At 38.7% G+C, this 24,308-nt stretch overlaps 1 protein-coding gene and 1 long non-coding RNA gene across 2 annotated transcripts in view; one reads left to right on the forward strand and one right to left on the reverse strand.

Moving 5' to 3' along the window:
• The window catches only part of LOC119911022 (leucine-rich repeat and fibronectin type-III domain-containing protein 2), a 144,326-nt gene that overhangs the window by 49,036 nt on the left and 70,982 nt on the right, over positions 1-24,308 (reverse strand). Inside the window, exon 3 of the mRNA XM_038729920.1 lies at positions 20,816-20,944. The gene's annotated coding sequence lies outside the window, so the exon portion shown is untranslated. The remainder of the gene's footprint in view (positions 1-20,815; positions 20,945-24,308) is intronic.
• On the forward strand, positions 16,102-16,959 carry LOC119911023. The gene is made up of 2 exons (XR_005445737.1): positions 16,102-16,713; positions 16,798-16,959. It is a non-coding gene; the product is annotated as an uncharacterized LOC119911023 (long non-coding RNA).

A 24,308-nucleotide genomic window follows, 5' to 3' on the forward strand; every position in this document is an offset into this window, starting at 1 on the left:
TAATTTTAGCAATTTGTTGATGATGAAACTATATATCTGTAATTTTTGTCTTGAAAAGGTTTGGAGCTGAGTGGCACAAACAACTTATAGTAGTATTGAGAGAATGACACATTTTTGGGGTTTGCTCTTTCATGAGATTTGTTAATGTCAGGGACCAAACAGTCAAGCAATGAGGAGAACTGGAGTTTTTGTTGAAAAATTGGGTTTATTATTTACCCAGAAATACAATAACCAATAAATTATTATTTACCCAGAAATACAATAACCAATAACCAAGAATTTAACATCTAGGCCTAGAAAGGAGGTCAACAAAATATAACTATACTCAAAACAGCATACAACAAAACAGGATATGGACTGAACAAACTGACCTAACTAAATGAGACACAGTGGAACATATATAGTGGCTTGGCCAAACCAATTTACACACAAGAGGAAAACAAAATGGATCAACTACAACTACTACATAGTAAAACAAACTAAACCCAAATTCCCCCTCCAACATGGCAGCACATGGTACGGCTTGATTGGCAGGTTATACCAGTACTCCACCCTTGGTTATGACTTTATTCCACCGGGCCAGACCTCTCTCCAATATGGTAACACAAGCAACAATCATGATAAATATAAGAGAAAATATTTCCTTAACCCTAAAATGTGAAAATATGTGCACTCAATCTAAGCAGTGTATGGCTAAAAGCAAATAAATGTATATTACAAATCAAATAAACTGTGTAATCTGTCATTGGAAATCATGAATTGTTTGGGGGGTGGTTAACAGGAAAAGGAACCTAACCTGTACTTAACAAAACATGGTAGACTCTTGTACTGTAATACCGTAGTTGGCTGTTACCCTGTGTAGATTGGTCCATCACAGTTAACATTGAGAGAAAAAAGGAGTAACACCTTATCCTTTAAACAGCAATGATGAATTGCTTTTTTGTTACATATTAAAGTTGTGACTTCAAAGCCATTAAATTAAAACAAATAACATAAATTAAGGTGCAAAAATGTACTGTAATGTACACACTGCTATTAAAAGAACTGTTGCAGCCAAATTATTACATTAGGGTCATTTGTGAAAAAACAGGCCCTCAAATGACTTCAGCATATTGAGCACTTAAATAAATGAATAAAAAGGGTCAAATTATATCTACTATTCAGACACTTTTAGTTCGTAGAATTCTAATATATGTTAAAGTCACAAGAGCAATTGCTGCTAAAGAATAGCCTAATTATTTTATTCTGCTTCTCTCTTGTAGAGTGGCAAAGCTACAACCTCTCAGATATGTTTGGGATTTTTTTTAAATCAAATGAAAACCACTTCAGCCGTCAGTCAGCACCTAAAAAAGCCAAAAGTCAGAAATTCCAGGATTTAGATCAAGGTGAAGTATTTTACTTCAAGGCATCATACCAGTCTACTACTACTCTACTGTTTTTTTCCAGTAACATATGTATCAGTCACGAGGCTTGTAAACAACAGCCGCTGGCAGCTGGCAGGCGGATTTCATTCTGGCGCAAACTAAAAGCCCTCCACTTTGTGACCACAGTATGTTGGTGTTTTATTCACTCTTTCTTTCAATTGCCTTTAACTCACAAGTCAGTTTACACCACGGAGACTACAACACATGGTGTCACCCATATTACGCATCATTGAGTCATTAGCAACTGGCTCATGCTCAGCTTTAAAAGCATACAGAAAAAAATAGACAACATTCTCTTCTCCCTCCTTGGACACTACGTGCATGTGAAAGCTGTTAGTGGGTATGAGGTAACAGACAAAACTGGGTTCTCCATGACAAGCCAAGTAACCCCCCCAACAACGTCCCACATTGCACCTCCTGTGGAGAGGTGTAATCACATTTTCTGCAAGGGTGGTTCTAGTGCCCGTGAGGAAAGGGTTTATCGAATTCACACACATTGTCATTACGCAGTCCATGTGGTTTCCCCTCAGTTTCTGCAGCCACTTATATCCAGCTTGTGTGGTTTAAAGAGCATCAAGGCTAGAAAAACAAACACACTTGTTGTTATGCTTGGAGTTCTTTAGATAACACAAAGGGGAAAATTACAAGGTAGGTTGGGAGATGTGTGTTAGATCGTGTCTTTGTGAGTTCAAAGTAGATGTCCACTGTTGAATCCTTCAAGGCATAATTTGCACTATTTGCTGCTGTCACTAATTTAAGTATAGTGATAATTAACGTGTTCTCACTCCGAACTCATCACATATTGATGCTTGGTCAAGGCCCTTTGGCGAGTCTTGTTAACTCCCCGGGTACCCCTTAAGCGTCATTTGTTTGATGTTTAGGGCTCCGCGGTCAAGTTTGGCCCTCCATCCACCCCAACAACCTCCTTACTCAGTCTTTTCTGTTAAATATCTTTCACCTACCTTTACCGTTAAAAACTGACACTACAGGGCTTCCCCCACTGCGTTGAACTATGACACTATAGGGATCCAGTGTGTTACAAACTGACACCGATGGGTCTTGACCATGCGTCCATATGTGACGAGTCGGGAAGTGAGAACGGGTTGAAGATGGGTTACAGATGGTGGTGAACTGGTGATCCAAAAAAAGAAACAAGGAAATCATGAAACAAACAGGCGAGTAGTCCATGAGTCTAACAGAAAGCAACTGCAGTAAACATGAAACACACACCCACCACACCAGAACCACTAGGGTACCTTTTAACGTTGTTTTTGTAGGGCTTTCAAGTTAGCAAGAATAAATATGCAATGTCCGGTTAAACTTTCAAAATAAAACTAGTTACTGGCCTGGTGTGGGACTTTTTGACAAATAAACGCAGGTCCCCATTAAACGCCTGGTGTAGTTTTTCAAAGTTCTTTGGATGTATACAACGTCTTAAACCCTGCGGGGTCACCTGCTTTAGCTGCTTCTAAGCTGCTTAGGTCGTTAATACAAATGTTTAAACGTATGATCAATATTTCAGCATGGACATGCTACACACCGTTATTTATATCAATTACATACTTTTCTTAAATTACATAAATTAAGTAATGTTACTTCAAGTCATGTAACCAGTTACTGGTTTGTTTCACACAGGAAACAAACCAGTAACTGACCATTCCATCCACCCCAACCACCTCCTTACTCTAATTTTTCTGTTATTTACTTGGCCTACTTGCGTTGAACGTGACAAAGTGTAGCCATTTGATGTCCTGGAAATGAGAACGGGCTGGTATTTGATCACAAACCAAAGTGAATAAAATGATGACTGGTGTAGACTCCCATGGCAATCCATCCAATAGTTATTGGGATCTTTCAGAATTCTTACGAAAACAAAACTAACAGAAGAACTAAGTAACAAAACTAGCACAACTATACTTAATGTTCAGTCTGTAACCTCCATCATTCCTCCATTACAGATCTAGAAGTGGGCTAAGAAGTTCTTTGGCCTGTTTAAAAGTACAAACTATGTCATCCTGACATCTAAGCATGGAGGAGTACAAGTATGTTTACTCCAGTTTGGATGACACAGGCAGACTGGCCATCTGGAGTCTTTTTTTCACAGGGAGGTTGGTGGATGTGTGGGCCAGCAGTGAGCAGAGCAAAGTTTGAATAATGTCCCACGGTGATTGTGGCTAGTGGTTGTCATGAGTACTGTGCAACCCCAGCCCATCTTTCTACCCTCAGGCAATGTTACCTTGGTGAAATATAATATGAGTGTCAAAATGTAAAAATGAAATGTAGTGTAAAATTGAAAATGAAAAAAGCAGGAGACCAGAAACAAACAGTATGGCTGAGAGTTTGAGAAAAAAGCCCAAAGGCAAAAGTGGCCAAATGCTGCAAAATGATTCATTCATTTGGCAGGACTTACACCAGTGTAAAGCTGCATATTGTCATCACTGAGTCTAAGTACTCTGTCCTCCTGCCCTTAAGTGCCTCCAGGATTTATTCCCTTGTGGTCAAATGTATAACCAACAAAGATCCAGAGCTTCACAATGTGTAACACAGTCCACTGCTTTAAATGTATATTGGCAAGTGCCCTCTTCAATAAAGTATCACTTAGCATAAGAGCTGAAAAGAGAAGATGCAGCTAAGCACTTGAAATTAAGTGTGAACAAAGTGGAGTTGTGCTGGAATCAATAGGAAATGCTTCAATATGTTATGGATTTTTAACTTTTGAAGTCTTTCTCCAAATGCTATGACTATGATAAACCATTGAGATCACATTTAGACCAACAAGCTGAGCATTGTGTTGATGTCTCACAAGTCTTTGAACTAGACCTTCTGGTTTGTCTTCTTCTCACTGGTACCTGTAGCAACACGCCCACAGACCTCTTGCATCTTTTCGGTACTGGGCTATTTTTGATGTGAACCATGGCCTTAGAGGGCACCGGGATCTCGAACATCTCTACATGCGATATGGGCGTGTGTGGGGGCGGAGGAACATGAGTGTGTGGGTAGAAGCAACACTGAAACAATTTAGAAACATGTATGTGTATGGAAATGTATTTCTCTCGAGTCACCTTCAGTGGCATTTTTGAAATCATTGTGTGTTTGTGGATTGGGTCTCCAAAAACCCGCTGAACAAAACTGATTGCATTACAGTTTTTCTCAGTCGCTTTGGTGCATTTCTCAGATCAGAATTGAAATTCTCAAAACTAATTGTTCAACCTCCACATCATCTCGTCACTTGTGCACATCATAAAAGCACTTTCTCATTGTTTTGAACAAATTGCAAATGACTTGACACACTGATGCAAATGATTATGTCCAATTGTCTTCTGTTTCCTACATTATCAATTGCTTATGTCCTGCTGATCGCAATGAATTATACCAGTCTCTGTTGAATAATCTTACCCCCCAAAACATCTAGGCATGCAAAATGGTTGAACACGTTATCAAAAATCAAAGTTAAAATACTTTGTTCATATGCTTTGCCTACAAGTATATACTGTAGCTAAACAAAATGTTGTTTCTTAAGAACCATGAACAAAGTAAGAATAGACCACAACAACATCGCAATAGCAACACTCAGACCAATACTCAATACCAGTATCAGTAACAGTAACAATACACAGTGAGCAGTAATATATATGTATATATATACAGTATATATAAAACGAATGTTGTTTTCCCCTGAGAACGGGATAAATAATTTTCTCGTGATCACAAGATAACAAACCATGGCTGAATACACGGGCTGGCAGGTGTGTTTCTTTAGGATAATTTCAAAGCAATTACCAGTGTCACTGGTTAGTTCAGTTGGTAGAGCACAGGGCTCAGTTTGATTAGTTTGATTCCTCTTCTTGTTGACTTTCTTTTTCTTCTTTTGTGTTATTTATTATCCTCTTCAGCAAAATTGTTACGAAGAGACTGAGGGGAATCCAATCGCACATTTCCCGAAGGCTATTTCAAAGGTTCCAAAAGCCGTCAGGAAATGTGTAACGTCTCATGGATTCCCTTGAATGAGAAGAAATTTCCTCTGCCTGGGAATGATGGGGAACCGAAAAATCCATAGGTTGATGGATGTGGACCAAGTCCAGCACGTGCTTTACAGTAAGGTGAGCATGTGAAACAGTCTTTTCATAAGAACTCTGTTGAAGAGGATTATGAAAAATATAAAAAAGAAAAATTTAGTCTTCAGTGAGAATTGAGTACACCACCTTAAATATATAAGTCCTATGCTCTACCAAGTGAGCGAACCAATGATACAACAAACCACACTATAATTACCATTATGGTTATCTCGAAACCACGAGAAAATGATGAGTAAAAAAATATTTGATTAGGGCTTCCGTATACATTTATGTATATATATATATGACTGTAAATATAGATAGACATTCTATACATGTCTATAAGAATTTTTTTGTACATGTGTCCTGAATTGATGAAGATATCTGTTGGGAAGTGGAAGAGAATCTGTGATACAACAGACCGGAACGTCAGCCAAAAGGGTGTACTATATCCCATGCAGCAGTCCTGTCTCTTTCTTTTCTGTATTACAATGACATGTCAACAAATTACAGTACGAACAGTAAAAGCATAGCTGTGATTCCTGTCCTCTCTCCTGCAATGTATACCTTTGTACTGGTGAAAGTGATATATGCCATACAAAAAAAGTGCAGCCTTGTGCATTTTCAGTCATTGTCATCAAAATCTTAGCCAAAATGTACACTGTTAGATTGACAAGATGGCTAAACATTTTGACTTGCTTGTTCATAAACAAGACACAAGGACTTGTCGTTCTAATGGCACTGACAAGTTCAATGACATAAAGATTTGCTTTTGAGAGATAGACTAAGGATTTTGAGCAAGTTATGGGCTTTTGCAGGTAATCCACTGTGTTGTGCCGTTTGTACTACCTGTTTCGAGAAATGCACTTACTGTTTTGCAAATGTTAAGGATGATTCGAGAAATGCACCGAAGTGACTGAGAGAAACTGTAATATCTCAAACAAAGTCCTTACAGGGGCCTGTACTACGAAGCAAGTTCATCAGAAACAGGATATGTTTTAGTTGTCTGGTTCCAGTAAGCCTAACAGCAGCATTAGGGCTATGATCGCACTCACATAAAAGGGCCGGTGTTTGCAGCAGATGACCAATCGCAAACATGGACAAGTCTACTGGCAGCAGAGTGGTATATTTTACAAATAAAGAGCAAACTATAATTGTAGACAAATACGATGAAGTTAAAAACATAACCCAAGCTAAAAGCAGCACAGATGCAGCTGCCACATGCAGGAAATTGTTACTTAACAGGCTTAAAATTGTGCCCCATCATTAAGGCACAAGTAGATATTACTATAATTAGCCTACATGTATATTCCAATTCAGTGATGTATTGCTTAGAAATGACAATTTCAGCCTTATTCTTTCAGCTTGGCTGTGTGTCAGTGTTTCAGTGTTAAAGTAAGAGATCCAAAAGTGACAATTAATACTAGTAAGAGCTATTTCAGTAGCACGCCCAGCATCAATAGGGTAAATACCTATGGAAAGAAGTAAGAGTTAACGAATAGTGCAATCAATAAAAGAGAATTGTAAGGAGTTAGAAGAAGAACATCACAGGAAGTGCAGAGGTTAGGGGTTAGTGATGTTATAAGATGTGATGAGTTTTCATGAGCTTCTTCAAGTTAGAGAGGGGCCCCCCCTGCTCTGATGGCATGTGGTAGTTTGTTTCACCATCGTAATGTTACAGATGAGAACAGCCGGGACTGAGGTTGCTTTGTGTAGGGATGGCAGAGCCAGATGGTGTTCGTGGGAGGAGTATAGCGGCCGAGAAGGAACGTGAACGTATTTGAAAGTATTTTTACACATATTGATCCCTGGCTGCAATTCCATGTTGCTAATAAAACTTTGCTTCTGTAATCGTGTCACTTACATTTTTTCCTATACTACATTCTATAAAGTAAAGATGACTCACTTTTACATAGTTTGTTGCCAAAAATGCACACATTCAACCCCTCAAAGCCAAAAATGTAGGGTGGTTTACAGACAAAGGAAACTGAATTTCAAAAATCAATGGATTTCATTGTCTACCGCATGCAGGTAGAGCTGAAACATGAAAAGCAACGCAGTTGTTGTAATGCCATCAAATGTGTGTATTTAGAAAGTTGTTGTGCTATGATTGATCTGGTCCTCTTGGAAAGAAAATGTGCTAGTGTTTTGACAGAAGGGTTTGATTTTGAGTCAGGTTTGCTGTGTTTTGATAGAATTTGTGTGTATGTTATTTTGCATTTTGAAATGTAGAGTTGGTGTTTAAAGAACAAAATGAGGTTTTGAGCAGAAAATGTACTATTTGGCCAATTGTGTGAGGTAGGTGTATTGCTGTGTTAAGGGTTTCGATACAGTATCTTAAGTTTAGGTAAACGCTTGTTAGCAATGGAAAAAACCTGTAAAAGCTGCGGGCACTGTGTTGCGGGCAATAAGTGGTGCATTCCAGCTCACAAACTCAAGAACCTCTTGTTGCTTCAAAAATCTGATTCTTTTGTTTAACACACTTAAAATGTTTCATACACTGTTCTACAGCAACTTCATAAAGCACTGAAATGAAAAATCCATTGATGCCATAAAAAGTGCTCAAACAGTGGTCGAAAGATTGTATCTCAACCACGGCTTCAGTGAAATGTAGAGGTTACAAGAAGGAGAAAGCCCTATTTCTTAAAGAAGACCAGGAAATGTAGTTGCCTATAAAGTAAACTGTGTAACATAGCAAATTCTTGTCTACCCTTATTTTGCTTATTTTGCTTGCTGTTTGTTGCCCCCATAATTACATCATAGTGTGTCCCAATGTATGTCCCGTGGATATGTGATTTATTTAAATATTTGTATCTTTCATATAGGAAAGTGTTTTTCTCATTTGGTTAAAATGACCCTTAAAGTCCTACAGAACATGTTCAGAAACCAATTTCAGTTGTTTAATTTAGTTTTTTGTGTGAATAATCTTGTTTTGTATTATTTTGGTAGCATTCTCCTTTCTGCACATTACTTTCCAATCTCATTTGTTTGGTTTTAACCCAAAAAATCAAAAACATTCAAAAAAGTACACTCTGGGTTTTTAATAGAACTAATACAGTATTTTGTGTTCATTACGCAATTCCTATAACTGCTGTTTTTTGTTGAGTATACATGCAGGGACAAATTACAAATTGAAGTATGTTTTTAAATAACCAGCATGAACATTAAAATTACTTTCAGAATGTGGTGATTCAGCGAGAACACAGCTGTGATCTGTTGCCTTCATAATGGTCTATATAAGGATCTGTTTGGTTGCTTTGAACCTAAGCATGAATATAGAAGGGCACGGGTGAATTGGATTAAGTTATTATTATTATGATTATATTATTATATATTGAGTTATAATACATATCTTTCCGTATGTATCATTAAAGACGAAGGAGCAGAGATGTGAAGAGTGGTGATTTATTAGGAACTGGAAATAAATAAATAAATATTTTGGGTTGTGATATCTTCCGTGTCAAAACACTGATTGTGACTGAATGCACATTGTTATATGTGTTTCCTTATGTATTCATTTACTCTGTCAAAATTAAATGAAAAACATATTGCATGTTTAAACAATAAAAACAAAACAAACAATAAACCATTAATTAACTTGTTGTCTTTAGTAATAACTGAATTAATTTCTTATCATTGTGACATGCATTTTCCATGAGATATTAAAATCTCATCACAACACAGAAACTGGCTTTCAGTTTTGTGCAGCACTGATCAGCATAGACCTGCCACACCAAATCCAAACCATTCTTCCCATTAGTCTTCATGAGGAAATTCGAGGGAGCTTTTTCTTTTCATAATTGTTGTTGAGAATATTTCTTAAGGGGCTTTGCTGACGTAACAAGGAAAGGTAAGAGTAATTTAGCTGACCTCATAAGTGTTTTCTGACATTCTAGCTTTAGGTATTTCTCACATGTACTTGTCCTTGTCAGGGAGACAACAATAGACTGATTAGTTAGAGACAGTAGCTCAGGCGTCAGGCTAGCAGATATCAGTGCTCTGGGAATCTTACAAGGTTGATTCCTACAAGAATGTTTAAAAGAACTCACTGACTCAACAGATTAGAGTATAACTCACGGATAGTGAGAGATTCCAATATGACGAAGCACTGGAGTCTAAACATCAGATAGATTAGTTATTCTAGGTGAAGGATGACCTAATAGAGAAACCTACAGGCACTAGGGGGGAGAGAGAAACATAAAAGGGACCAAAAGATGTTATCCTTCAGATTTGGTGTTGGCATTAGACTGTTGACATGTTGTATGCTGGCACTCCTCGGCCGGGCTCAATAAACCATGCTTTGTTAAGCCTTCATCAGGCTCCGAAACTTCTTCACACCTGAACCTGGCATACAATATTTCTTCAGCAACTGTAAATATCAAACATTTGAAATCAGGGAGACTGATTATTTCCTGTAGTGTGAAAAGGACAGCGAGAGAATGTTGAGCAGAAACCCAAAATGACTTCTGCTTCTCTCACTGGGAAAAGTCACTAACTAATGTTGTACACTCGTTTAAAATGTATAAGCCATGCTGATTCTGTCTTCTCAGTCATGAGTTCATCCGCAGTTTCCTTTTTTTATAGTAGTAAACACATAGTATACACCCCACAGCCACTCGTGTTTATTTCTGAAGTTACTACAAGAGGTTCTGTTAGATCCCAAGTCACTGGAATTGCCACTCAACCATCTGGTGTGTGCTTCCTTATGATTAAAATACTAAAAATGGGTAAATTCTGTTATTATGTCTGTGGTATCAAACATTTTTAAAATCGTTTAACATTTGAAAATCCTCTTGTGTGTACGAGGTGTAGTGTCCCTCCAGCTGTCTTCCCCCACCATGATCATGATCCCAAGCTATGATGTGAAAGTGAAATTGTATGAACTACAGGGTGTTATCATTTATTCATTCTATCAATCATTAAACTCTGCCATATTTTCTTTCTCCATTTAAAATGTGGCACCGGAGTAAAAACATTCTCTTTTCACATGAAACATTTTACATTTTACATTAAAAATACATTCTACACAAGAACAAGAAGAAGATGTTGGGAACCACACTGCATTTGTCATTGTACAGTTACAACAGCCTTATTTTTAGCTTAGCACCCATGCATTTTTTGTTATGTATCCAATGATGTCCCATAAAAGAACATAAGGATAAAGGATATGTTCATAAAAATATAAAGATACAAATAACTACAAATTGGTGTTACAAGGTGTTTGCACCACAATGATATGCAAAATTTTATGCAGCGTATGAAGAAAGAAATCTGTTGAGTAATATTCAGCTGTCATCACCTAAGCTACCCCTGGTTCTAATGCCTTGTCAGACACATTTAACTCCTCTCTCTTTTGAAGAATTAGGCATCCATTCCCCTCCACCCTCTTGGATTTAAAAAAAAAAAAAAATGCTTACTACAAGTCACTTATAAATGGAACACCCCATCACTCAGAGCATATTTCTGAAAGAGAGCCAAAGCTGCTGAACTTGGTGATTCAGTCTCACAGCGGATGATTTGTATCTTTCAAACCTATCTTCCCGCTGCCTGTCACTGGAGCTTTAGCACCATTTGTCAGAGGATTCGTCTGGATTTTCAGATGCTGGTTGCCCCCACCCCCCAACCCCCCGACGACGAAGCTTCCAATTGGTCTCAGTTGTTTCTAAGGTGAATCAGAAAGGCTTTTAATAAGGAAATCCAAAGAGCTCACGGGCTATATGAATAACTTCAAAGCGAGGTTAATATAGAGCCCCTGAGCATTTGTCATGCTGCCACAACCTTTATACAAGCTGAAGGACAGAATCATGCTCTGTCAAGAAAACTCCCTTTTTCCTACTATAAAAAGCATATTGTTTTTCTGCTCTCAGAACCACTGGGTAAGTTTCGTATAAGAATACTGCAGTAACAAAAAAACAAAGAATGACAGCAGTAGATACAGAGATGGGTGCTGCCCTGAGGCTGAACCTGGAGTATCAAACCCCACATTCACCCGCAATATTATAACTATCCCTGCAACTTGTGTTGATTCTGAAAAGCTTATAAAGGCATATTAGACAGGTAGGAAAACGTTTCAGCCTCAATGTAGGTGAATACACTGAGTGCTAAAGGCCTATGTGAAAGTCTATAACAAGCAGCAAGAGTGCAATCCATGCAATTTCCTCTCCACCACAAAGATGGAGCTGCCTTCCCATGTGTTATCTGGTCTTGCAGTTGACAGAGACATCAAAATCCTGACACACATATTATATTGCACATGACAAATTCATGACATCTGCACATGCTGCCAAAGATAAAAGCCATGAGTCTGGTACAAGGCATGTGGGAATAGATGTACAGTAATGAGAGCCTTGGGGCCTGCCTTAATGAGGAGGATTAGTGAACTTTGATACAGCTCTCGTGTGCTGCTGTAAGTGGGGTGTTAAAGCTGAAAGCAGTGAGGACTGAATGGAGAAGGGAGCAGTAGTTTGTCAGGTAGAGGACGGGCTCACCTTGGCTCCCAGGAACCTCTTAAATGAGACAGAAGGAGTGCAGACCGATAGATGAGGCAAGATTGTAAAAACTGACAAGTGCAATCAATAGATCGCACAGTGATATTAACTTGCTATCATCTTTTTGATATCCCGCTGAGATGGGATGGAGGAGCAATTTCCAGGTTCAACAAATGTGATATGTCTTCTCAGCATAGCAAATGTTCGTGATTAATTTTTCAGCACAAACGCTATGTGACCTTAGAGCACATTATAAATCTATTTCAAGTTAATTGCTTAATTTGCAAATAATATGCTATCAAGAGGCATTTTACAACTTCACTGTTCCCATCATAGCAGATGGGACAGATGGGCACAGATATTTTTTGGAGACAGACTTCTGTATTAAAGACCAATAATGGTGATGTATTTGTCTTTTTTTCACTTCTTTGAGTGTAATTTCTGAATTGCTCACACGTGGCAAATCCCCCTACATCTAGTGGCAAGGGTGATCACTTTGAGCACTCAAATTTAAGGCTGGCCAACATCCTGGCCTCAAGTGCTGCATATCTTCTAATGTATCTTATGAAGGCCCGGTCACACCAGAAAGTGACACAGCAAGGTCCTCTGAGCGTCCTCATGAAATAGGAAGTGCTAGAAATTTGGCAAGGTGGTGACTACTTGAAGGGCTCGTTGGTGAATTACTGTAGCTATAAGCAATGTAACAGCTGACATGCTAGCCAGCTGGGAACATGCCAGCACTAGTCAGTTACAATCATGTTCAGGCTAGCTCTCCAAGCTAGCTGCATTTAGCAAGCTTGTCAGTGAACGGCACAATACATTCACAAATGTCTTTAAAATTAAACTTCTGCCACTGTGGCCACAAGTAACTATCATGGGAAAATGGTAAATTCTCAAACCGTTGGGGTTTTGGTTTCCTGTCTCAGTCTTGCTGTGGCCAGTTATAGTGTTGTGATTTTGGTTTGGGTTCTGTGATTTCTGTATTTGGTCATGTCCTGGTTTGTGATTTGTTTTGCATCTGTTCTGTGTTTAGTGCCAGTCCTGTTTCCTGTTTTGTTTATTACCCTGCTTATGTGTGTGGTGTTCTGTTGGATTACCACATGTGCTCCACCTAGTCTTGGTCCTGCCCTGCTCTTTACTTTCTGCTTAAATGCCGTTGTTATATGATATGGCAAGTGCCTGTCTTTGCATTCTCCCCGTTTTGGATTATGCCTATTGGATCTAACTGTAAACTACCTTTGTTTGGACTTTTGCCTTTAACCCATGTAAGCCTGTTTAAGTTTTATTAATAAATCACAAGAACAGGCTCCTGCTTCTTTGAGTCTTGCGTTTGGGTCCTAACCTGCCTCTGCACTTGGCCAATCCTCACAAAAAATGTGTGTGTAAGGCTGTAGCCCAAAACCCTAAGGATACATTTTATTGATTATGAATTGAGGTGATTTTCATTTGTACAAAGAAAATAGTTTTTATAACTAGATAGTCTAATTTAAGCAAAGTATTTGTACCATGGACCCATGTCACGCTACTCTCTGAAAAACAATTTTCTTTCTGTTTCCTCCAAGGTTTCCTATTTGTCAATGACATATGTCAACACAAACTCAACACAAAAGATTACTTTGCCCCCAAATAGGGTTGCTAACTCTCCCGTCAATTACTGAAACATCCCGTAATTGTAAACTGAAAGATGTGTTCCATTAGAACAAATACGGGACACGCTTCATTCCATATTTAAGCAAAAACAATCAAAGTACACATCAAAGTAATTTTTCCCAAAGATGGTTTCTGTCATTTTAGTAAATTCTTATCACGCTGATGTATGTTTAAGTGTTCATTTTTACAATAAGTTTGGTTTAATTAATTTTGTTGATGCTATAAAAAGGGGGTTTCACGTTATGACTGACGGCTGAGACCTGCTTACGATTGAGTAGGCCAGGTGTATGGATGGATGACCTCGATACCATGGCCCCAAGTTCAATCACTACTGCACAGACTCTGGCTCCAAATGACATCACCAGCGCAAGATGGCAACACCCAGTATCCACTTCACTTTTGTTCACTGGGATGAAGTTAAGAGCCATCTTTATAAACAGGATATGGTAGAAACAGCTATTAGCAGTTTGCAGCTCTCTCCATGTCTCCAAGTCCGACCTGAAATGACTCAAGTGATTTCACGTGTCTTTCTAGGTACACAATGCAGCATTTAACTTGGACTTGCTATAATTAGACTCCAGGATATAGCCTTATCTGAGACAGTGAGCATTACAGATGATAGTTTAACTTTTAATGGAAGAGCACATTTAGTTTGTAGACTGACAGTTCTCCATCTAAAAACGTCTAACTGAGGTCTCACTGCAGTGTTTTATCATTACCATATGTCTCATAGTGACGATGATTGGGAAGATATTAAAGAGGGAGAAAGTCTTTGCCTCCACTAGTTTCTTTGCCCTAGATTTAATAAAATATTGCGGTTGTCTTTTTTTACAGTAAGAGTGACCGACATTCTGGCAAGCAGTTATAGTCTTTAGAAGAGCGTTCCATCAATCCCATAGAGAAAACTTCACAAGCACGCCCAACACGTCCCTGACATTTTTGAGGGAATCAACCCAATTCGCCTGGCAGATTGCGTTTTATCTTTCTCTCCACCCTCCCAATCAGTCCCTTTTGCCTGGGGTATGGCGCCTCCTTGCCATCACTTACCTGAACTTCTTATCTGTTTTCTTCCCCTGAAAGCAAAATTGAAACAAGCACGGATTAACTCAATGTCACGGCAGCTTTGTCCCTGGGATAATGGGGGACAATGAGCTCTGCAGTGACAGCATTAAATGGTGCCAATTTTCTCAGAGAAAGAGAGAATCATAGAATGAGAAAGGAAGAGTTTGGGGAGATATTTTAACCCTAATCCAACTTTGTAAATCAGAACGCTCTGGGTTTTGCTGGGAGTTTGTCCCGTTGAAGTGATATATACAGTATCATCCACTGTAGTGCAGGCAGCACAAATGCTGACTGAAGCTATGTGACAGAACAGCTTTAAGAAGATTTGGTGAAGAATGTCACAAGAAAAGATTTGATGCGTTTTGTCTTCAGGGGATAAAAAGTTTGAGGTGAGTTTTTCCCTCTGCAAAGTATAACGACACTGTTCATCCATACATCCTCAGTTAACCACAGGCTCCAGTGCTACATGCTAACCTAAGCATTCACAAGTGTTAATGTAATGTAACTAAGTACATTTACAAAAGTATTGAACATCTGAGATACTTGTACTTTATACTTTTAGTCCACTACATTTCAGAGGGACATATTGTACTTCTTACTTCATTACATTTATCTGACTGCTTTAGTTCCTAGTTACTTTACAAATCAAGATTTTTGCATACGAAAAATATGAAGAGCATATAAAATATGACTTTTTGTTAAAAATTATATCCAATAGTACCCTATTTACAATTTTGAGATAATTAGAAAATTAATGACAATTATTTTGAAAATCACTTAAGTCATTTTTCATGTGAGAACATTTCAGGCTTCCTAGTTCTCAAATGTGAGGATTGGCTGCTTTTCCTTTTTATTACTTTATGAATGAAAATTATCATTACTTGAGGTCCTACACAAAACAGTTCAAAATGAGCTCCACCTCAAAAAACTAAGACATTCTGCTTTTACATTAATGCATAAGTAATAATAACCTAATAAAATAAGATTGACTGCACCAGATCTCCCTCAATCGTTTGCTTTTTGGTCCTGACTGTGTTCCTGCTACACTGCTTACACCAACCGTGACAACTGAATTTCTGTTTAAGTCTGACGTTGAATGATTTACTTTTTAAATCAAGAATATATCTCTACAGTCATGTAGAAAAAGAAAGCACAGCCTCCTTTAATTCAATGTTTTTATTCATCAGGGCCTAAATAACAGTTGTGTGGTCCTCACCAATTTATATACAGTAAACAAAAAAACAGCCATTGTTTCCCAAAAGTTCACAAACCTGATGGGGAAAAATAAGTACACCCTTCCTACTTCCACAGTCATTAAGACAGTAATTAACTGCCAGGTGTTACTAATCAAATGCACAAGATTAGTTAATTATCAAGGAGTGCGACTACCTCTATAAAAGCAGAACTTTTGGCAGTGCGGTGTGTGGATCACTCAGGTGTGTGTCTACATCATGCCAAGAAAAAAAGGACATCAGCCATGACCTCAGAGAAGCAATTATTGCTGCTCATCAATCTGGGAAGGGTTATAAGGCCATCTTCAAACAATTTGGAATTCACTATTCTGCAGTGAGGTGGATCGTTGATTGGCCTTGAAGACAATTGCCAATCAAATTCTATTCAGGGTCAGACAATTTAATGATCAGACATATAAACAAAAACCCAAGACCTACATCACGTGACCTACAGGCTTCTGGATGCACATTACATATTTATGTTCATGACAGCACAATTAGAAAAAGACCAAACAAGTATGGCTTTCATGCAAGGGTGGCTATGGAAAAGCCCCTTCTCTCCAAAAAGAATATGGCAAAAGAACTTAGGTTTACAAAATTGCATCCGATTAAACCACAAAAGTTCAGAAATATGTTTGGTAATTATGCACAGCGCCATGTTTGGCGGAAACCAAACACAGCGTATCACCACAAACACTCTGACCAACTGTCAAGCACAGTGGTGGAGGGGTTATGAAATAGGTATTTGTTTTGCAGCTACAGGACCTTGGGCACTGAGACATCGATGTTGTTGACGAAGTTGGTGAGAACCACACAATTGTTATTTAGAAGGATGTACTTTCACTTTATATGTCATGGTATTTCACTTCATTATTTTTTCTCCAAGACAAATCTATCTGTGCTGTAGCAGAGCAAACAGGGGGGCTGTGCCGGGACCACCCAAAGGGGCACACTTTGGACCTAACCTGCCTCCTCTGAACATGTATCTTTGTTGTTTAGTTGAATATTTTGAATAAAGTTTAGCTTGTGTGTGATTGCAGCAATGCAACACTGTGGTCTATTTGTATTGTTGATTCAACCTAGGGTACGCTAACATGGATTAGATTTAGATTTTTGTGGTCGGGCACTAGGACCCTGGGGCAGGCTGCCTTTCATTGCTGCTCTGCCAGCTGCTGAGCAAAGTTACTTCACACACACACCAACACACACACAGACATGTAGAACAGTGGTTCCCAACCTTTTTCCCTGGGCGTCCCCCTACTTTTATCAAAGAAAAGCTGAGCCCCCCCCCCAACAGCTGACAAAACACGCACACAGAAAAAGATGATGTATTTACTTACTAGTAGCGAACAAATAGAGTCAAATGACACCTCCATGGCTCTGTGTAAATCAATGCCAGCTCTTGGTTGGCCTTCACCAACAGTCTCCTGGTGTTTTTGTTTCTTGGTATTGTTTAATACCAAGAAAAGGGGTTTATAAGGTGTAATATTAACAAAATAGCCTATAGGCCTACAGCTTGCACTAACTTAATTGTTTTCTACATATACTTTACTTGGGTGGGCCGGACAGGTATAGTTGCACCTTCCAAAGTATATATGGCAACCCACTTTAGCATTTTACAGAGAAACGGTGAGGGAGAGGTCATCTGGTATTACGTGAACGGACACGCAGGAAATGTTACATTACGGACCGACAGTGAATGCACCACTGCAGATGTCACTCACTAACGTTAAGTTTCAGTTTTGGTCCACATGCGGCGCTCTTGAAAACTGAATCATGGGTGAGATTATTAAACACGGCGACTTTATGAAACGTACTGCTGATGGAGAAAGTCAGCATACACATAACAGGGAGAGAGAGACAGAAAGAGGCGGAGACAGACGGCGTGTTTTCCGTGAGAGACCAGAGATGCAGGCTAGGTGTGTGTCAGTGTGAGGAGAAGAGCAGAGGAGCGGATTCAAGCAAATAAAACCTAATCTAAGGTGGAAAATTACCTACAATAACCTACTGTTAATACAAATAGCCAACAATAGGCTATAAACCGCTACCGAGCACAACTGCATCTGCCGGCGGCACTGTCTTAATGAGAGCTCAACAGTTCAATGAGCGGGCATGTCGCGGTTCTGTCTCTCGGATCCGCGACACCAGATCGTGGACTTTTGTGTCGCGATTTTGGTCTCTGTTTCAAAACCATTACAGCCCTACTACTAAGTAGTCTGCCTAGTATTTTCAGTGAGGAAAAAATGTGTACAGACTAAATAATCTAGTGTGTTATCACAATTTTTTTTAAATGTGCAAACCAAAGTTTTTTGGACAACCTCAAAACAGATAACCCTTTGTGATCTCTGGCGCCCCCCTTGAGGTTTTGGTGTGTGAACGCCATTAATAGTAGCCACTTTAAATAGGATCCTTATCAAGAGCGTATGCATGTATATTTGTATGCAAGTCAGAGCAAAATCACACTCTGATTGAACCAATCTACAGTGCAGCAATAGCAATTAGTGTAATTAAGTAGCCTTCTTATCTAAGAGAGAAAGGAATTAGATATGGTATTACTTTATACTTTTTTTTACACATTTACATGAGCAGCTGGACAGCATTTAAGTCACAGCCTACAGAAGAACTCAGTCTGGCCTAAGAGAATTCTCACCATGCAGCTTTGATGTGTCTGAAAGCTAAAATTACAGTAACTTTAGTCAGTGCTTGAAGTGGGCCGTTTTGCACCGGCATTTTACTCTTTGGTGTACTGGGACTTTTTCTTGCGTACTGGCACTTCTCACAGGCTGCCAGTACTCTACTCTGCCCTCTCCTTATCAGGTTCTCTGGGCGCTACGTGACGCTCACCTTTTCCCGTTCTCACCTGCCTGCTGAGCTCAAGTGCCTTTCAAGCAGTGGTGTGAAGAAAGTAACTCGTCAATGTCACTTTTTGTGAACTGACCAATCACAGCCTGGATGGGGCAGGATTTAAAAATATTGACATGTAGGTGTCATTTATACTTGGGACGCTGGGGACAGAAACAGAATGGCAGTTTTTTAAAGCCATTGTTAAAAATCTTTTGAAAAAAAATGCAACAAGAAATGTTACATAGCAAATTAAACAATGCACAATAAGAACATGCAATGAAATTGAAATATAGAAGAAATAAATGTGCATTGTCCAAAAAAGTAACTTAAGCTAAAACAACAAGCTGCCGATTACTGCATTATATTCCATTATATTTTTATATTTTGAATTGTCTCCTGCCACCTTAATTTTGTTTCCCTTCATATAAATAAAGACATTTCCACCATAAATTGGTGCAAAGTCTACAGAATGCAGGAAATTAAGTGTTTAATGCTCAAAGTCTTCTGGGGGAGGAGCCACATCCATATCTTCTCATCTTATTCTCGTGACCCAAATGTCGTCACAGCCCTAATCTGAGCCCTTACGTCCCCACCACTTTACAACACAAAGCGAAGCCCCAATCAACAAACTTTTGAAATGTTGAACTTGTAGTTCTGCATAAATGGTTATTGATTATGTCAAGTTAGTACTAGCATTAACAAATCAGAGAGTAACCACCATGTAGAGCATTTTTCTTGCATAATAATTTAATGAATGACAACAACCCACAAAAATTAAATGGATTTTTTGTGCAAATGGAATTTATATTGTAGCGTACTTGTGGTAAGCTATATTAGTAGTCTGTATTTTTCTGAAATTCTAATCAATACACTAAAATTAGCCCTAATCACACAGTGGTGTAATATCAGCTATATTTGTGAAACGGTTAAATTGTTGAATGCCATCTAATAAACTGTTTGAATATCTGTAGGCAGACTACCCAAATAAAGTGTGACCTGTAAGTATATTAAAATTATACTAACACTATACTTTGTATTTAATGTTATAATATTTACTAACACTAATTTATACTAGTTTCTCTTTCAGGTTGGGGTGAGAGGGGGCCTAATTTTAATAATACAGGGGCCTAATTTTTTTGTTCTTTTGTTCAAGAAAGGAATAATGGAAGAAGGAATATGTCTGTAACTTTTTGCCTGTTAACATCTTGGCTGCTTCACTGGTTGTTAATATAAGTGTAGTTCTAATACAGTAGCAAAGATGTTAGTGCAAAGATTTTGCATGCGCAAGTTACACATGCCCTGGGGGCTAAGGCCCCCCTGTCTGTCAATCTTAGTAACGTCCCTGAGCGGACCAGAGCTGAAATGCAATAATGTGTAATAGCTTCCCCCGGTCCAGACCAAATGAACTGGACCACAGGTGTGAAAGCAGCTTGCAGCCTATCTTCTGTATTTCTTTCTCTTGCTGTTTAAAAAAACAATAAAAGTGTGAAGAAAGTGCACACTGTATAACAGCCCCCTCTGCAATGAGCCATTGGCTTTGTGCCTCTATCTGTGGAAGTTTCTTTCTCTTATCCCCTTCCCTGAGCACCAAAACCTGGTTTCTTGTATATTTGATGTTTACAAAATCAGATTATTGCTGAAAGTGACTGTAACCCTGTAAGTGCACTGATGGATGATTGCCATTCCTTCATCATAACACAAATGAGTAAAGTGGCTAAAACAGTGTGCTCCTTCAGTAAAGTGCTTTTAAATGATGTACTTTGTTGTACTTATCCAAAGATGTACTTTGTAGATGCAGATGATTTACTGGACAAGCAAAAAGCAACAGGAATAAGCCTGCCAAGAAATTGTGGTTTGAATGATGGCGTCTGTATCTCAGTATCATTTTATCATAGGAGATTTTCACTTTTAAAATCACTGTATATGCTGCATTAGTATCATAGATCATTACATGTGGCTGGCAACATGAGTAAACCATCTTTCTCTTCATCCCCCCCCAACTGTTTAAATGTACGCCAATGCTCCTCTTCCACATGTGTGCATTTTGTTTTGGTACTCACAGGAAAACGATCAATGGTCAAGTCATTTATCCAAACACATGTCGAGTCATGTCAAGATGAAGGGGTCCGAATGGTACAACTCCTCTTGATGGTTGATCACATTTGTCTCTGTTTAACCTCTCAGGTCACCTAAAGAGGGAAGAGGCACAGTCGTAGTAAATTAGGGGTTATGGTTGTTCTTATCACAATAACCTACAAGCTGCAGAGTTGAACAAAACAATTGTAGGAAATTGGCAGCTCTATGATTGATTTTGAATGATGACGATTTTAAACTGTTGGTCTTTACATTTTCAAGGCATTAAATAGTATAAAAAACCTGCCCTTTTTGATTTAGCCTGCCGGAGATGTATCTGCAACCAGCAGCACGTGGTTCGCCTTGACCACAGTGGAATTAAATCTTCAAACATTTAAAATGCACTTTGGAGTGCAGGAGGGAGCAGAAAAACAGTATTTTGGCTTTGGGTTGAGTAATTATACCCCTCTTACTCTTTGATTTGAGTCTGTAGGATTAAAGGTTGTGTAAATCAGTTTGAGGGAAAATATGAAGATAAGGACTTCAGGATCAGACAGAGACAGGTCCATGATGTTTTCAAATGTGGCAATATGTTTAGGTTAGTTTGATTTATGAAAGGAGGGAATAGCTGGTGTCTAACACAACATTAATACGTATCCTCATTAAAATTCTGTGACCATGTCAGAGCCCATGTCCTCCCAGAACCCACTGCAGCTTCTCATCCTAATGGGAGAAGATAAAAGCACACAGAGAAAGAAATGGGCACCACAAGGTTTCATTATGTTTATTTTGGTAAAAACAGTGTGCTGTCTCCAGGCTGGACAGGCCGAGGTGAACAAACAAAACCAATTTTCAGTCTCAATGCAATTAGCGCTCTCTTTACAGAACAATACATCTTTCTGCTAACACAAGGCTTTTCTTAAAGTCTGCATCTGCCAGGCGTCTGTCTTTGCCAAATAAACGGTCGGGGTAGAACACTAAATGACACAAAATCCAACTGGCTAAAAGAGAAGACGCGGCAGTCTCATGGCAATGGACAAGAGACACCAAATTAAATAGAGTCAGTGTGATACTGGATAATAAGCACTGTGTCACAGCGGTTTGACATAACGAAAAAAAAGCACAGAGCTTGATCTCTGAAAATAACTGTCCTTTGCACTTTCTCTATTAAAAACCTGCCCATACCTACAGTGATGTGACGCTAATTTAAAGGGTCTGTTCACTCAAAGACTGAAAAAAAAAACTGTATTTGTCAGGGTTTTGAGATATCCATGTATGAAACAATGTTTAAAAGTGAAGTAATGAAATTTAAAAGTCCACATGGCACACAGTTGGGCTGGGTAATAAAAGACAAATGATAATTATTGCAAATGTCATTTTACAATAACAATACAACAAATTTTTCAAGAAATGTTCAACGTTTGATTTCTTTTGTTTGAATTTGAATCACGAATTATTTATTTTGTTGAGAAAAAGACTTAATTTTACTCATGCCTCATAATTTTTTTTTTATCACAATTGTTTTGAATGTTCCACTTCAGATTTGTTAAGCGATCTACTGTGTGTAAAGTGTTTGTCATGTTCTGACCATAAAGAATAGTTTAAAAACCACAATCAACCATCTGGTTTCTTGAACTTTCATTCAGGAGCAAAAATCAGACTTTAAACTTTAAATAAATAATGATTTAACATTCATTGTGATAATCTACGAAAGGCGGTAGATGGGATGATTATCTTGTAATCTCGAGATAACGACTGTTGTTTTCTCGTAATAACAAGATCATTTTCTCGTGATCTTGAGGTAACAAAACAGTAGTTTAACACAGGTAATGGTAATGTCACAGTTGCTTTAGTGTCGCTGATTAGCTCAGTGGATTGTGAGTTCAATCCTCATGGAAGGCCAACTTTAAAAAAAAATCCTTTTCATATTCCTCATCAACAAAGTTTTTATAAGATGAAAATTGTACAATTGATTGTACGCATCCCATCGATTGGTCCACATTCATTAACCTATGGACTTTTCATTTCCCCATCATTTCCAAGCAGAGGAAATTCATCCATCCATCATCAACCGCTTATCCTGCGTACAGGGGCGCAAGCGAGGAGCATTTCATTAAATAACTTTAATTTATTTGTAGAGTTACAAAAAAAAGGGTTTTCATGACTTGAACATCCACTGTATTGTATTTCTCTGTAGAGACTGGTCCTGGCTGCTAGTAGAGTTTAGGGTTATTAGCAGCTATTTCCAGCTCTTTTGTGCTGCAGTTTACACTTCAACATCCCCAGCAGATGTCACCCGGGGATTGGACCTCATTTTTAAATTACAACATTCCTGGTGGAAAAATGAACAGGTGAGTATGCTGTCTTTTCACCTGGGACAAGTTGGATTTAGCTTTGTTTTTAGCCACACACTTATGTAAAGTTGACACATCTCCACTTCCCCCCACTGTACAAACATTAAAACAAAATGTCCAGGATATTAATCCCACCTACAAAGCTCTCAGTTGGCTCCACCTGAAGAAACAGCTGTCAGTGAGTTCAAAGCCAGTGATTTTTCATCACTGAAAAAAAAACAACTCAGGCAGTGATTTAAAAGTCTGGAACGAAGCTAAGATAACCCAGGGGTAAGACAGAAAATAACCAACCCTTTATGAGTACAAATTTTCCCACATAGGATTGCTTGATTGCTTTTGTTTGGGTTGTAATCTATCAGTTAGAATAAACTGAACAGGTTGTCTTTGATAAACTATTTCAGTTGTTATGTCATGTGATTTCCACCTCTGTCACAATGCCAAGCTGCAGAATATCCTCCTAAAATCCCATTGACAAGAGCTTTCTGGAGTGTGGGGTGTTACTAAGCCACAGAGATTTCCTCACTTCCTTTGGTTGTAGTGGTTAGCTGTTGCCAAGTACACCTCTGCTTTGATTCTAGCAACACAATATGCTTAATGAGATTCTAGAGCCTGCAAGCAGCATTCTCCATCTCTCCCTATAACCACCTACAGCAGGCCATGTGCCCACACTGCCTTGTGGTGGGCTTAACATTGTTCGCCTGCGAACAGGAACAGGCATGAACCTGTAAAAGTTCAACCAGAATTCAGACAGTTACAATTCCACGCCGTATAATTGAGACACTGCTGTTGCGTGTCGCGTAGGTCATCAACAGCTGTCACTCTAGATTATGGTTGATGTAACAAAGTGAAACATGGCACACTGGAAAAAAAGGGTTTTCCTTTTTCACTTTCAGCTTGCAGTGGTGCCTAGGTTGTTTTTAATAGCCTGAAGTTACACATAGGGGATAAGAGGCCTTGAAGGTGATGGATATGTAAATCAAGGACTGTCCATCTTAACGTTATGATACATAAATTCAGGCTATTAACTATGGCAATCTGTTTTTATTTCCCAAGCAAAATGCTCCCTCTGCTGTGTCAGTTTCTTGATTTAGAACAAGCAGTGTACGTGATCATAAATGTCAAATAC

Source organism: Micropterus salmoides, unplaced genomic scaffold, assembly GCF_014851395.1.
Source record: "Micropterus salmoides isolate LMB-PRFRI ecotype aquatic unplaced genomic scaffold, ASM1485139v1 Ms_hic_scaffold_19, whole genome shotgun sequence".
Classification (NCBI taxonomy): domain Eukaryota; kingdom Metazoa; phylum Chordata; class Actinopteri; order Centrarchiformes; family Centrarchidae; genus Micropterus; species Micropterus salmoides.